The following is a 14,888-nucleotide window of genomic DNA, read 5'->3' on the forward strand; positions in this document are numbered from 1 at the left end:
GAAAGGCATACAGGTGTGGGTATACAGGAAGTAGGTCTCTCTGGAGGCTGAGGTATGGTGAGGTGAGGTTGGCTGTGGTTGTCCCATTCCTCTGATCTCTTGGTTTTCACTCCAATATCTGGCTCTGCTTTTTTTTTTTTTTATTAATATGACATTTAGCAATTCGTCTTACAGAACAGCAATTATTTTACTACATTGTGAAAATCTCTTAAACATTCGAAGCTGGATGTGGTAGTACACACTTTTAATCTCAGGCAGATCATTGTGAGTTTGAGATCTGGCTGGTCTACACATCCAATACCAAGGCCAGCAAGAACTACATAGTGAGACACTGTTTTAAAAAAACAAACAAAAAACACAAACTCACAAAGGCTCTCACCATCTTGACCTAAATGCACTTATTTTCAAGGCTCATTACCAGTTATTGTTGTAGTATATTCTGATTGCACATTGAACTGAGATCACTGGTTTGAATCATATTTCTTCCCTGTCCCCCCACTTTCCCTTTAATAGAAGATCCTCAAATAACTATTTCAGAGAATTTATGGAGAAGGCAAACTTTGACTTTTTTGCATGTTATAAAATGTTCTCATTAGTCTATCACCATTTAGTACAGTTAAAAACCCAAACTCATTTTTGTAAACCCTGAAGGTACTATTTCCTAATATACTTATTCCTGTTAGGGAAATATCAAACCAATTTACTACTGCTTCAGTAGGAAAACTACATTTTTCTCTGTGCACTATTTGGGATCTCGTCTTAATAAGCTGATATCCTATAATTTCAAAAGGATGTACTTAGTGGCAGGCTATTAAGATTTTCTCCTTCATAATAATAACTGGGCTATTTTAATTAAAAAACTTCTATCAGTGTCACAAAGACGTCTTTTTTCTTTCCTATTATCTCTATTTGACCAACAGGGACTAACCTTTTGTTTTAATCTTTTGAAACTTTCTTCCATATTTTCATTCTATGGACTAAGACATTTAAATCACTTTCCTTTACTCTGTAATAATTTACAATTAATTGCCTTTATTCTCTTGTTTCCCTTTTCTTTATTACTTTCAATGATGGGTCTTGTGTTAGACAGACTATAATGTCTCTGCATATACCAATTTTCTCTATTTTATCTGATGCCATGATAATCAACTATCTATGACAGTGTTATCTATTTCCACACCCCTCTGGAGTATGAAACCTAGAACAGGGAGAAGAGACATACAAAGATTATAGTTAAGGGTCAAGATGAAATGATTCATTCACCAGTTCTGGGTTTGTTTCTAAAGAAAACAAGGAGTATTTAGTCTCTGAATTTTTTCAATATTTTCCTCCAGAATTAGTATGACTGTGTTCTATTTGTGGTAACTATTCATTCCAAATGCTTTGAGATTTTTATATACGGTTCTAATTAAAAGTGTGTGTTGCTGTAAAGAGGGTCAAGGAAGCATTAGTCTGAAATCTTCCCATTAGTAGCTCAGATACCAACCATCACTTTATCTAAGATATTATGACACTAGCTCCAGAGAAGCTATACAAACAAAAAAAAAAAAAACAAACGAACAAAAACAAACAAACAGAAAACAGAAAGACAGGCATGGGCATGGGACAAAAATGCCTACAGTAAACTACTGAACTTACAATGGCCTGGTTTTATTTTACTTGGAAACACTGTTACATTATCTAAGAGACTATTTTTATTTATCAACTTGACTATATCAGGAATTAACTAAAACCCAAGTGGTTGGGTACAACTGTGAGAGATTTTTTATTTTTTTCTTAAATCATTTGAAGTGGCAAGACCCACTTCTAACATGGATCTTTTGAGGTGGAAAAAATCCACCTCAAATTCTGGGTCATACCTTCTTCTGGCAGCCTATATAAAGGACATGGAAAAAGGAAGCTTGCTCTCTTTGCCTGCTTGTTCTTGCTCTTGGTGGCAAGTCCATTCCTTCACTGGCATTAGAGCCTACTTCTTTGGAATTCTGGTGTCTATAGCTGAGACATCCAGTCTTGTGGACTGAACAACTACTAGATTCTTGGACCTTCTGTTGGTAGACATCTATTAATGGGCTAGACAGACCACAGACTGTAAGCCATTAATCTCACACACACACACACACACACACACACACACACACACACACACACACACACACGTGTGTGTGTGTATTCATTCATATATATTCATGATATATATACATAAATTTTTTCATTCTTGAAGTTCTGTTCCTCTAGAGAACTCTGATAATAAAAACATGTTAATACTTAAACAGTAGCTGAATAAATGAGCTCCTTTCACTGATGGAAATATTGTAACAGAAAGAAGGCTAGGAGCTGGGGTATACACTGGGTCAAACCCTGACACTTAACTGCTTTCAGTAGTAGAGCCCCCTCTTGTGACTTGTCTCTAAAGAAGTGGTAACTGTGACTGTGTAATATTTAAGACAAGGATAGAGGAACTATCGTTTCTCCTTGTGCTCTCTCAGCTCACTCTGGGAGAAGCAGGTGCCCCATTGGGAGATCACACAACTAGCCCAATGCAAAGAGGCACATGGTGAAATACTGGTCATCTTCTTCCTGCCAAGAGTCACTGAGGTCTTCTTTCACATGGAGGAAACAGATTCTAGTCAAGCCCTCATAACTGCTGTCTATGACTGTAACTTTAGGAGAAGCCTTGAAGAAAAAAAAAAAACAAACCACATAGCCAGGCCGCTATTAAATTTGTGGCCCACAGAAATTGTGAGACAATACATATCCAAGCTGCTAAGTTTACTAAGGGTAACACATTACTAGCTATCCTTCAATATATGACATATAAATAATGTAAAAAATATTTAGATACTGAGTTTTCTTATATTTTCAATTATTAGGACAAAGTTTTCTATACAATATCTCATGAAAATACATTTTTTTAAAAAAAATTTTGAATGAGAACAGATGTGAGGATGGGAGTATATTAAATATACTGGTCTTTTGCTTTCTGTCAATTTCAGAACAGTTGCTTGGTACCCACAATACACTATCACCTAATAGGTACACGCTAAACTACCAAAGCAAGAACATTTACTTTTAGAATTAATTTACATGCCATTTTAGGAGAGAAAGGGTAAAATCAGCTGAGCTGACATGTTTTAATTGACGGCTTGGGTCCATGCCCTTATAAAAATAACAAGTGTTTTCTCTAGAAAAAAAAGGGGAGGTTTATTTTTGAGAAACAAATATAATTTGATTCTTATTTAAAGTCAGTTTTCCCCTATTCTTCCAATTCTATTGCAGGATTTGTTTTATATTTGCCAACATTTTATCATTATATGCTTCAAAAGTCATCTAAAATGCACTTAAAATTCTTTTTGATTATATAACCTGCATTACCTAGATAAAAAGTAATACCTCAGGAACACAGAATTTGGAAATTTCTACACCAATGATTACACCAGAGCTACAAATTAATAATAAAACTGACAAAACGAGTTTACAACAAATGTTTCTAACTTTTGTTTCATACATCTTGGAATCAACTACACTGTAGTTTAGTTCACACTGTTATCTTCCTATTTTCAGCCGCTAAGGCAAAGCACATATTCCAAGAGATTAATATGTGAAAATTTCTGAGTAATATCAAAGCTTCCACTTAATGATTTATCACACCAGCTTATTCCTTTCTTCTTATCTATGCAGTTAGCTCGTCTATCCTCTATCCATAAGCATGTATGTTTGTTTATAATACAACTGAAAAATTGCTATGTACATCTGTTTTCTAACAGGTAGATACAGGATAAAAAAGGACAGGTGATAGCATCCCTGTATTTCACTAAAAACTAGAAAACAACATTATAGCTAACTATAGAAACAAACAAGTACTCTACTACTATAACCATTGTAGTTGGAAGCTACACAAGAAATATTTCAATATATAACAGCCAACGGCCACAAATGAACAACTGTAAAGATGATTAAAGAAATTTTACAAAGTTGGAAACTCTATTTTTAAAGTCAAAAAGTGACTCGAAAAAAAAAACTCTGAAATAAACAAGATAACAGTGATACTGCGAATGATTGCATCCCTGCAAAGCTCCCCAAGAGTGGCTATCGCTCCAACCCCATATAGTGACTATTACAGACTCCAATTTAAATAGCTACACTCCCTAGTGATTACCTTATGTAGCTCAGATAGAAAATACTCAAGGGAAAAAACTGCACCAACACTGAACATTAATAGACTTTTTCTGATCTGTTTTAATTATTCAAACAATATAGGATAACTACTACTCATCACACTGGCATTGTAAAAAATATTTCAAGTATGTGCAAGAATGTGGGCAGATGTGAAAATTATGTCATTTTATATAAAGGACTAATATCCCTGAGTGTCAGTATCCACAGTGAATCCTCAGAAGTAAGTCCTACAGATGCCAAAGGACAATTGTGAGAAGCAATTATAAATTTATAGCATATGTAAAATAAAATGTACAATTACATAAATGACAGTAGGAAGGAAGAAATAACCTGTTATATATATTGCTTGAATACAGCCTGTGATTAGAGACTTGTAATATAAATCACAGAGAAATTCTATTATTACTTCTTTGCTTTTCTTTCTTTCTTTCTTTTTTCTTTCTTTCCTTCCTTCCTTCCTTCCTTCCTTCCTTCCTTCCTTCCTTCCTTCCTTCCTTCCTTCCTTCCTTCCTTCCTTTCTTTCTTTTTTTTTGAGACAGGGTTTTTCGAGACAGAGTTTCTCTGTATAGCTTTGGAGCCTATCCTGGAACTCACTCTGTAGCCCAGTCTGGCCTCAAACTCACAGAGATGCACCTGCCTCTGCCTCCCCAGTGCTGGGATTAAAGGCGTGTGACACCACCACCGGGCTATTATTACTTTTCTTATTGCTGTGACCAATACATACCTGACAAGAAGCAACTTACAGATTCCACAACCTCTCAAAACAGAATCACTAGCCAGAGACCAAGTATTCAAAGGCATGCGCCTGGAGGTAACATTTTACATGCAGCCATGACAAAACTTAATGTTTTTTAGAAGAAAACACAGGTATAAATGATGATCTAGTAATGAAGTTAAACTAAGCTAAAATTGGGTAGTAGATGGGTGGAATCACAGCTCTGATATAAAACACTTGTCTACTACATGGATGCTCCAACACTCCTGGGAGAAGGGGTGGTGGTGAAGGTTTGAAGCCTGAGATGGCCTCTTCATGTATAAAGAATGAGACAATCCCAGCTATTTGGAGGGTGAGACAGGAGGATCATTTGGCCCCAAAAAACTGACAGACAAACAAAGTAAAGAACAGGTAAGCTAAACAGGAAGCAATTTGTAAGCTAACAGATAACCCTACTGTATCAGTCAGGGTTTTCTAGAGTCAGAGAACTTTATATATAAAGGGAATTGATTAGAATGACTTAGGTTGCAGTCCAACTAATCCAACAATGGCTAGTTGTGAACACAAAGTTCAAGGATCTGGTAGTTGCTAAGTTCCACAAAGCTGGGTATCTCAGCTGGTCTTCAGTATATGCTGTAATCCCGAGGAAGTAGGCTCCAATGCCAGTGAAAGAACGGATTTGCTAGCAAGACATGGCAAGCAGAACAAATCCTTCTTCTATGACCTTATATAGGCTTCCAGGAGAAGGTGTGACTCAGATTAAAGGCGTGTCTTCCTACCTCAAGATCTGGATCAAAGGTGTGTCTTCTCACCTTAAGATCTAGATCAGAGGTGTGTCTTCCAACCTCAAAGGTCCAACTAGAGGTGGATTCACCCACTTCAAACCAAGCAGAAAATCTCTTACAGGCGTACCCTCCATTTCTGGACTGTAGTTCATTCCGGATATACTCAAGTTGAAAACCAAGAATAGACATTGTGGTGGTTTGAAAGAAAACAGCCCCCAAAGGGAGTGGCACTATTAAGAGGTGTGGCCTTGTTGGAGGAAGTGTGTCACTGTAGAGGCAGGCTTTGAAATCTCTTTTTCTCAAGCTTCCCTCAGTGTGACAGTTAGTTGACTTCCTGTTGCCTGAAAGATGTCGCACTCTCAACTCCAGCACAACTTCTGCCTGCATGCCAACATGCTCCCCACCATGATGATAATGGAGTGAACCTCTGAAACTGTGAGCCACCCCAATTAAATGTTTTCTTTAGAAGAGTTGCCATAGTCATGGTGTCTCTTTACAGCCTAACTAAGACAGCCATCACACCTACCAATAACTACATTAAATGTAAAGGACCTAAACATCTCAATGAAAAAATAAATTGTTAGTAAAAGTGAGCTGCAGGTTGGAGATGGCTCTGTAGTGGTTAGGAGCACTTATTGCTCTTGCAGAACAAGGGAGTTCAGTTCCCAGCATCCACATGTTTCTAAACTGTCTGTAACTCCAGTTCCAGAGTATCCGACACCTCTTCTGACTTCGAGCTCCTGCATGTACAGAGTGCACATCCATATAATTAGGCACATGCACAGACAAATCCTTTTTTTTAAAAGTGACCTGTTTAATACACTTTAAATAAAATAGCAGAGAATGAAAATGAAAGGATGGGAAAGATCTATCACACAAGCACTGATCAACAGAGTGATAGAAAATCTGTATTAATATTAAAATAGACTCAATAGTGAGGAATATTTCAGAAATGAGGGGCATTAGTTAATAATAATGGGGTCTACACATCACAATACATAATAATTTTAGACATCCATGTGTACCAAGAGAGGTTTAAAATTCAGTAAGTAAAAACAGACAAGAAAGAAACAAGATAAATCCTCAATTATACTTGGAGACTTCAAGTCTTCTCTAAATGATTCACAAAATAACTACAAAAAAACAAAACCCAACCCCCCCCAAAAAAAACCCCACACCAACTTGACCTGACACGTAAGAGACCACTCTATTCAAAATAAAAAAGCACACAGTTTTGAAGACTACATGAAACAAAACCAAGACTAACCAAATTGAAGACCCCCCCCCCCTCAAAAAAATCAAAATCACTAAACACTTGGAAACCACAAACTTTTCAATCACCATGGTCAGATGGAAATCATGCAACAAGTTAGAAAATATTAACTATCAAATTTATGTGAGCACTGAACACAGTAGTTAGAAAGAAAAGCAGGTCTCAAGTCATCAAGGCAAGTTTACACCTTGAGAAATCAGCAAGGCGCTTTGAAAAGAAAGCACCCAGAAATAGCATGAATACAAACCACCAAAACTGAAAATAGTAAAATAAATTAACAAGCTGGTTCTTTGCAAAGAGCAATATAAACAATGAATGGTAAAACTAAAACCAAACCAAACTCTTACAGACAAGAGAGAGAGAGAGAGAGAGAGAGAGAGAGAAGAAAAAGAAACAATGCCCCCCCCAAAAAAAAATCAGGAAAAATATCACACAGTAAGAGAATTAAAAAAGTGCAACTTTAAACCAGGTGGTGGTGGTGGTGGTGGTGGTGGTGGTGGTGGTGGTGCAGCACACCTTTAATCGCAGCACTCGGGAGGCAGAGGCAGGCGGATCTCTGAGTATGAAGCCAGCCTGGGCTACAGAGCGAGTTCCAGGACTGGCAGAGTTGTTATACAGAGAAACCCTGTCTCTATAAACCAAAACCAACACCAAAAATGTTTAGCTTGAAAAATCCTGTAAAAAAATTTATAAGATAAAGAACACTAATAGCACAATTTTTTTTTTAGAAATAAATGAAAAGAGCCGAGTGGCAGTGATGCACAACTTTAATCCCTGCACTCGGGAGGCAGAGGCAGGTGGATTTCTGTGAGTTTGAGGCCAGCCTGGTCAGAGTGAGTTCTAGGACAGGCTCCATAACTACACAGAGAAACCCTGTCTCAAAAAAAAACCAAAAAAGAAAAAAAAGAAAGAAAGAAATGAAAAGGTATCTTCATGGGGGAGCAAACCTCTTACTAGTTGAGGTTTAACCATAGAACGCAAGGTGTAAAGTAATACCTTTGAAAATGAAGTTGTTATATTTAAAAACTACAGAAAATAACTCCCTATAGTGAAAAACAAAAACTTTTTTTGACCAAACTCAATACTTATACAGTTAAAATTCAATGTCTCTAACAGAATGGGAATGAACTTAATGTGACAAAAGGTCACTTGCCTTGTTCTATTAAGGCTGGTTAGTAAGACCGGTTTCAGAGACTGGGTGGTTTTTAGACAGCGGAAACTCTAGACAGTCTAAGACCCAAGTCTGAGCAGGTCTCAGGGGCAAAGGATGGCTTTCCAGTTGAGAGGCTGCAGACATTCACTGCATCTTCATTAAGGGTGAAGTGGCTGGGGAACTCTTTTGAAAAGGTAATAATCTACCTAGGAGGGTCAACATCACACCCCCCAAAAATCCAGTCCTCCCAAATATTTCCATACTGGGGACAATTGTCAACTCAGAAAGTCTGAGAAGGACACAAACACTTGGCCTATGGTAATTCTCTATCATAATTAATGGTACTGCAAGACTCCAATCAGGAAGATGTCAAGGGCAGCTGCTATTGCCTCTCTCTTCATCAGTACGATGGAAGGTCTACCAGTGCAGTAAGGGAAAAGAGGGGAGGCGAAGACACAACACAAAACAAGAGTAAAACTGTTCCTTAGCCACAGTGACAAAGGAATTCCAAAGAATCTATGAAATAGTTACCACAACAAATTAGAAGGCTTCAGATTTCAAGACCAATAAGCAAAAGTCAACTGCATTTCTATATAATAGCAGTAAACAACCAGAAACAAATCTCAGAAAATACTTATTTATAACAGCATCATGAATAAGGCACAAACAAAATTGGTGATAATATCTAAATGTTGAAACTATAGCATGCTTACAAAAAGATGACCAAAAGGACCTCAATAACTAGAAATAGGTTATGTTTGCAAACTAGGACATTCAGTTGGATATTAATTCTTCAAAAAATTGACCTATGCTTCAACACAATCCAAATGAAAATTCCTAAGGGTTTTTTTTTTTTTTTTTGCTGAAAAAAAAAAATGCGTCTACAGGTTTTATGAGGAACTAGAACAGCCGAAATTGTGTGTGTGTGTGTGTGTGTGTGTGTGTGTGTGTGTGTGTGTGTGTGCGCGTGTTACTATTTTGTTGTTATGATAAAGCACCAAGACCAAAGACAACTTCAAGCATGAGACAGCCTATCTTGGCTTCTGGGTCCAGAGGTATCAGAGTTCAGGATGGCGCACAGACATGGCAGTAAGCAGCTGGCATGGTGAAACTGAAGCAAAAACTACGAAGCTCATATCTCCATGAAACAATGACACAAAGACAGAGCAAACTAGAAGTAGGCAAGGTTTTTTCATCTCAAAGCCTGCCTTCAGTGACATACATCCTCCAGCAAGGTTGTACCACCTAAACTTCCCCCAACAGTGCCATCAACTGGGTGTCAAGTGTTCAAAATCATGAGGCAATGGAGAACATTTCTAATTCAAACCACAGTAGTATATATGTGTCTGTGTTTATATGTACATGTGTGTCCATCTGTCATGAAGAGCTAGAGGCCAGAGGTCAAGGTTAGGAGTTGGGTCAGGTAACTCTATTGCTCATTTTATGTTTGTGTGAGTGCATGCATGCATGCATGTGTGTGTATGTATGAATACAAGGTCTCTTCGCTGGACCTGGAGCTCATTGATTGGGTAGACTGGCTGGCTTCCATACAAGCCCATAAATATCACTTCTAGTGATTTTTTTAGTTCATACAAGAACTCAGAATGAATGTTCACAGCACCTTTATTAATAACAATCCTAAATCAGTAACAACCCAAATATCCATAAATAGATCAAATGATTAAAACAGTAGTAAACTAACCATCATGAACTTCTTCACAATAAAAGTGAGCGCACACACACACACACACACACACACACACACACACACACACACACACACACAGATCTCCAAAAATGATACTGGAAATGGCAGATACAAAAGAAATACTTTCATTTATATGAAATAGTAGACCAAGTGAAACCAATGAATAGTGAGAAAAAGCTAAGTGGTTTCCTGGGAATGCAGGTCCCAGTGTGGCTGACTACAAAGGATGGAAGGAAAGTTTGCAGAGATGAAAGTACTATCCTGATTATATTGTATATTCTATTCTCCAGGTGATGACCACAAGGGTATACCTTTATGAAAACAAATGAGCTGCACATTTTAAATAAGTACATTTCATTATTTCTAATGTACTCTCCACAAGGCTGACTTTTTGAGAAGATAATCTCTTTCAGGGAATTAGTATACAAGAAGTACTGGTAATACCCAAACAGAACCACATATGTAACTGAAAAGATGTCAAAAAAAAAAAAAGAAAAGAAAAGAAAAGAAAAAGAAAAAGAAAGGAAGAAAAAAGAAACCTAACATCCACTACTTAAGGATTTTAAAAAATATTAACAAGAATGAAAAAATAGGAGACAATGAGTTGGCTTAGTAGGTAAGGGTGCCTGCCACAAAGCCTGACAGTATGCATTCACTCCCAGAACCCCGTGTGATAGGACAGAACCAACTCCTACAAGTTGTCCTCTGACCTCTCGTGCGCGTGCGTAAGTGCCAAATAATGTTTTTAAAAATAAAAATAGTATTATCTTGGCAAACTAAAAATAGAAGGCCATGTTTTAATTTAATATTGGCTATAAGGAAGCTTTGTGAAGTATATTTAATGCTAGCTTACCTTAAAGTAAGAAATAACACCATATTTTAACTGTTAGCTCTGCTACTCAACAATATGTAGTACCTACTGGACAATGCAATGAATACAATGTTATAACAATTAGAAAACCAGCTGGGGGGTGGTGGCACACGCCTTTAATACCAGCACTCGGGAGGCAGAGGCAGGTGGATCTCTGTGAGTTCGAGGCCAGTCTGATCTACAAAGCGAGTTCCAGGAAAGGCGCAAAGCTACACAGAGAAACCCTGTCTCAAAAAACAAAAAAACAAAACAAAAAACAAAAAAATTAGAAAACCACAAAACTGACTTTTCAGGTAATTAACAACTGAATAAAAGTATTGGCTCCATGAAAAACAAACAAACCAAAAGCTTTTATATTGCCAGGGACAGGGAAAAGAAATGTTATGTTTTCATCTACAAACAGCAACCCAACCATAAAGGAACTGGAAATACTGAAAAGGAATGTCAAATATATATGAGGAATAACTAAAGCTTTAATATAAAGCAGGATGTGAAAAAAAAAGGTGAGAACAAAAGGGGGGGGCTTAAAGACTATACAGTAGTTCTAAGAATTTATATATAACCTTATTCAAAATGGGGTTTTTAAAATTTAAATCACAACTGGTCTAAACATCACCTAGAAGAAATACTCAAAATATCTTTGAAAAGAGTAATAATGAGGGTTAGGTGGCTATTAAATTTAAATATTCAAATCCTTTACCTCTGCAATTCTATTCCCATGGACCTGTGCCCCAGAAATGATCACAGTTTTTTCAATTATTACAGTGGCTAAATCTTGGGATGGAGGAAACACTAGAAGGGAAACTGGAAAAGACTCTTTTCCCATTACAGTCTCCCACACCGTGAAATGTTCTAAAATCAAGGATTTAAAGCTTACAATTCATCATCAATTATCAATGAATCACCTTTAGTATAAAGCCTAACTTTCAACTGCAATCAATTTAAATGGTTTTCAATAGGAAAGTTTAATTCAAGCCCATCAAAATAAAGAAATATGTACTCTTAGAAAAGTGTTAGGGAGACCTACATAAAACATGGGGCTATGTCCAAGATATGTAATTAGGTGAAGAAGCAAGCTTTACATAAATGTGCTCAGTATAACCCTCACCCGCACCCCTGCATAAGACAACTCTGCATGTGTATGTGTCTTTAAATGTGCATTTGTGAAAGCACTTTGAAAGATGAGCAGCAATTCTAAATACTGGTTGTGGCACTGGAGGAGGAAAATATTCACATTTGACTTAATACTCCTGTCTTTATACTGCTGAATTTCACACCAAGGTTGCATGCCTGTAATAAAAGATTAAAGTTATTTTATATAAAAACGACATGAAATCCAGAAGACAATCACAAAAATTGTTACGTTTATTTCCGTTATTTTTATGTTTATTGACATACTCTTCAAATGACCTGTTAGTCTTCAGCAACGATGACTGCCATCTTAAAAGAAATACGAGCAAACATTTCGTGATTAGAAATAGAGTAAGGCCTCTTTAAACAGGGAATCCTATACTTGACAGACCGGGGAGACTCAAGGCAGTTGTCTCATGCAGACATTTTTTGTTTTTTAAATGCCTGATGAGGGAAACCTCCTCCCCCCCCCCCCCCCGATTCTTCTTCCAGCAAAAACTGTTTACCTTCTCCCCTCTTCTTCAACTTGGGTCTGGGCAGCTCTCAACTCACCATCTTGTTAGATGCGCAAAAAGGATTAACCGGGAGGAATCTTGGGGTGGGGGTGGGGGTGGGGGTGGGGGGACGGCAGCCCTGAAGGTGCCTCTTGACAGGCGTGCTCGGGCCTAACGCTGCCGATCGAGAAGGCGCTAGGCCACTGGCACCGTGTGACAGGGCCTCGGTGACAACCGGGGGGGAAGACGCAGATACTGGGGGGGGACGGGCAGGGGCCCCTGCGCAGGCCTGCGGCGCCATGGTCCACCGCGGCGGGCCTGAGGGGTGGGCGGCACTGCCGGGCCGCGGAGTGGGGGGCGGGCGGGGGGGGAGGGAGGGAAGGCGCCAGGTCCTTGGCCCGGGGCACCAAGGACGGCGGAGAGCCGGCGGGAGCGAGCGGCCGGCGGGTGCGGCGGCTCCGGCTAGAGCGCGGTCCCCGAGCGGGCTGGACGAGGCCCGGGAGGGCGAGAGAGGCCTCTCAGCCGCCAACCCCACCCACCATGGCCGGCCGCGGCCAGGCCCGCTCCCCAGGACCCACGGAAGCCGAGGCGCCGAGGCGGCCCGCTTCCTCCCCCCAAAACCCTCCGACCAAACCAGCCAGATTGGAGAAAATAAAAAAATAGAGAGACATAGATTTCCCCCTCACCGAAATGTGCAGCGGCTCCAGAGCGAGGACAGCGCTCGATCCTCCACCCGCCACCACCGCCTTCTTCTCCGCCTCCGGCTCCTCCCCCGCCGAACGCGCAGCGGCTGCAGCGGCGACGGCGGCGGCGGCGGCGGCGGCGGTGGCGGCGGCGGAAGCAGAGGCGGCGGCGACGGCGGCGGCGGCGGCGGCGCGTCCCGCCCCTTGCGCCGCGAAGGAGGCGGAGGAAGTTGAGTGCCTTGGTCCCGCCCCCCCTCGGAGGCGTACCCAATAGACTTCAAGGCCCTCTGCGGGGGAAATGCGCCCGCCCAATCGGAGCCCGAGGAGTGGGCTGACGTCAGTGGTTGGACGTGGCAGAAAAAGGGAAAATAACTCGGGCTGTCGCCCCGCCCGGCTCCCCAGGCTCTCTCCCAGGGCCTTCGCGGATTGGTCGACGAGCGGGAAGACGCATTCGGCTCCGCCCCCTGCCTGGCCCTGCGCCTTCCCCTGCAGCAAGCACTGCGACGTTTAGGGCGGGGGCGGGGCGCCGCGGCCGGCTGAGGCGGTTCAGCCTTTTGTGGTTTGGGCTGGGAGAAAAGGGCGGGGTCTCCTGGAGGGGAAAAGGGGTGTGGAGAGCCGAGCCGGGCACTGGCGCAGTTACACTTCTCTGCATCCCCGCGGCCCCCGGCAAAATGGAGGAGGTGCTGCATTCGGTTCCGATGCCCACTAGGATTTGCAGCTTAAGTACAAGATCCCCAATATTTGCAGTCTAGGTGCAAGATGCCCAATATTTGCGGTTTAAGTACTAGAAAAGAAACCCCCCTCGAGCGATTGCAGTTTTGATGGCAGCCGGGGGTTGGGGGGTGGGGGGTGGGAGGGAAGAAAATCACCCGAGGAAGAGCTCGTTGGCTCGCCCTCACGGTTCTCCGCAGAGCCTAGTCCGCCACCAGCCAGATCCCCCCGCCCTGCTCTCTGGTTCTGTTCAGAGAGGGCAGGTATAAGGTGACATGTAGATTTGGCCTGACCAGAGTTTAGCAGCTGACATCTCTAAGCTAAATCGGTTGTCAGGCTGGGAGGTAACAGTTCTCGTCACATGTAACCAAAATAAATACAACAGCTGGAGTCCCTGGACACCTTGCTTAATTTAAACCCAGTTACAGTTTCAGTTCATTATGTCAGTGATGCACACACATGTCCTCTTTTCTCATCCCGAAGCCTGCCCCCATCTCTGATTACAGTCTAGCTTTCTTCTCTTACTCCCCGCCCCCATCTGCAGCTCCATCGCCTAGTGCCCAAAGCCCGGGATATATTTATCACGTTGCGTCGCCTCCCCTACGAATTAAGAACCCCAATTCTTCTGATGTCCTTTAACTGTAAAATCCGCCAGTGAACTGGAACTATTTTTTCCGCCATTGATGTAAACAATTTATCCGAAATTTCCCATAGAATCCCAGGCTACGAGAATTTGCTAGACATTTTTTTTGAAACCACGTTTAATTCCCAGACTACCACAGTAGCACATATTTTATTTAAAAAATGATACTACTCTGTCTTTTACGCATTTCCAAGTCCTTGTCTTCTTGAAAGAGAATTTATATTTTAATTACATTCCTCTAATTTTCCCTTTAGATTCTTGCAGGTTGATTCAATTGAACACACTAACCAGTGGGCAAGCGCAGGGTTTCTCAACTTTCAATTGTTTCCATACCATATCTGTGTATACTGCTTTCAGTATTATTTTTCTCATATGAATCTATTTTTCTTCCATTTCTAAAGAGAGAATTATGAAAGTACTGTAAGTGGAAAACAATACCACCTTCCAACTAAGTTGAGGGTAACTAAGAAAAGTGAATGCAAAATAATAGCTGTCCAAATCTGTTGCCAACTGTGATGGCTATTCTTGGTTGTCAACTTGAATAT

At 40.6% G+C, this 14,888-nt stretch overlaps 1 protein-coding gene across 4 annotated transcripts in view; it reads right to left on the minus strand.

Moving 5' to 3' along the window:
* The window catches only part of Pja2 (praja ring finger ubiquitin ligase 2), a 47,725-nt gene extending 34,593 nt beyond the window's left edge, over positions 1-13,132 (minus strand). For all 4 annotated transcript variants that reach the window (XM_076549757.1, XM_076549756.1, XM_076549755.1 and 1 more), the window contains exon 1: positions 12,993-13,132. The gene's annotated coding sequence lies outside the window, so the exon portion shown is untranslated. The remainder of the gene's footprint in view (positions 1-12,992) is intronic.
* Between the last annotated feature and the right edge of the window lie 1,756 nt (positions 13,133-14,888).

This window comes from Peromyscus maniculatus, chromosome 13 (genome assembly GCF_049852395.1).
Source record: "Peromyscus maniculatus bairdii isolate BWxNUB_F1_BW_parent chromosome 13, HU_Pman_BW_mat_3.1, whole genome shotgun sequence".
Lineage (NCBI taxonomy): Eukaryota > Metazoa > Chordata > Mammalia > Rodentia > Cricetidae > Peromyscus > Peromyscus maniculatus.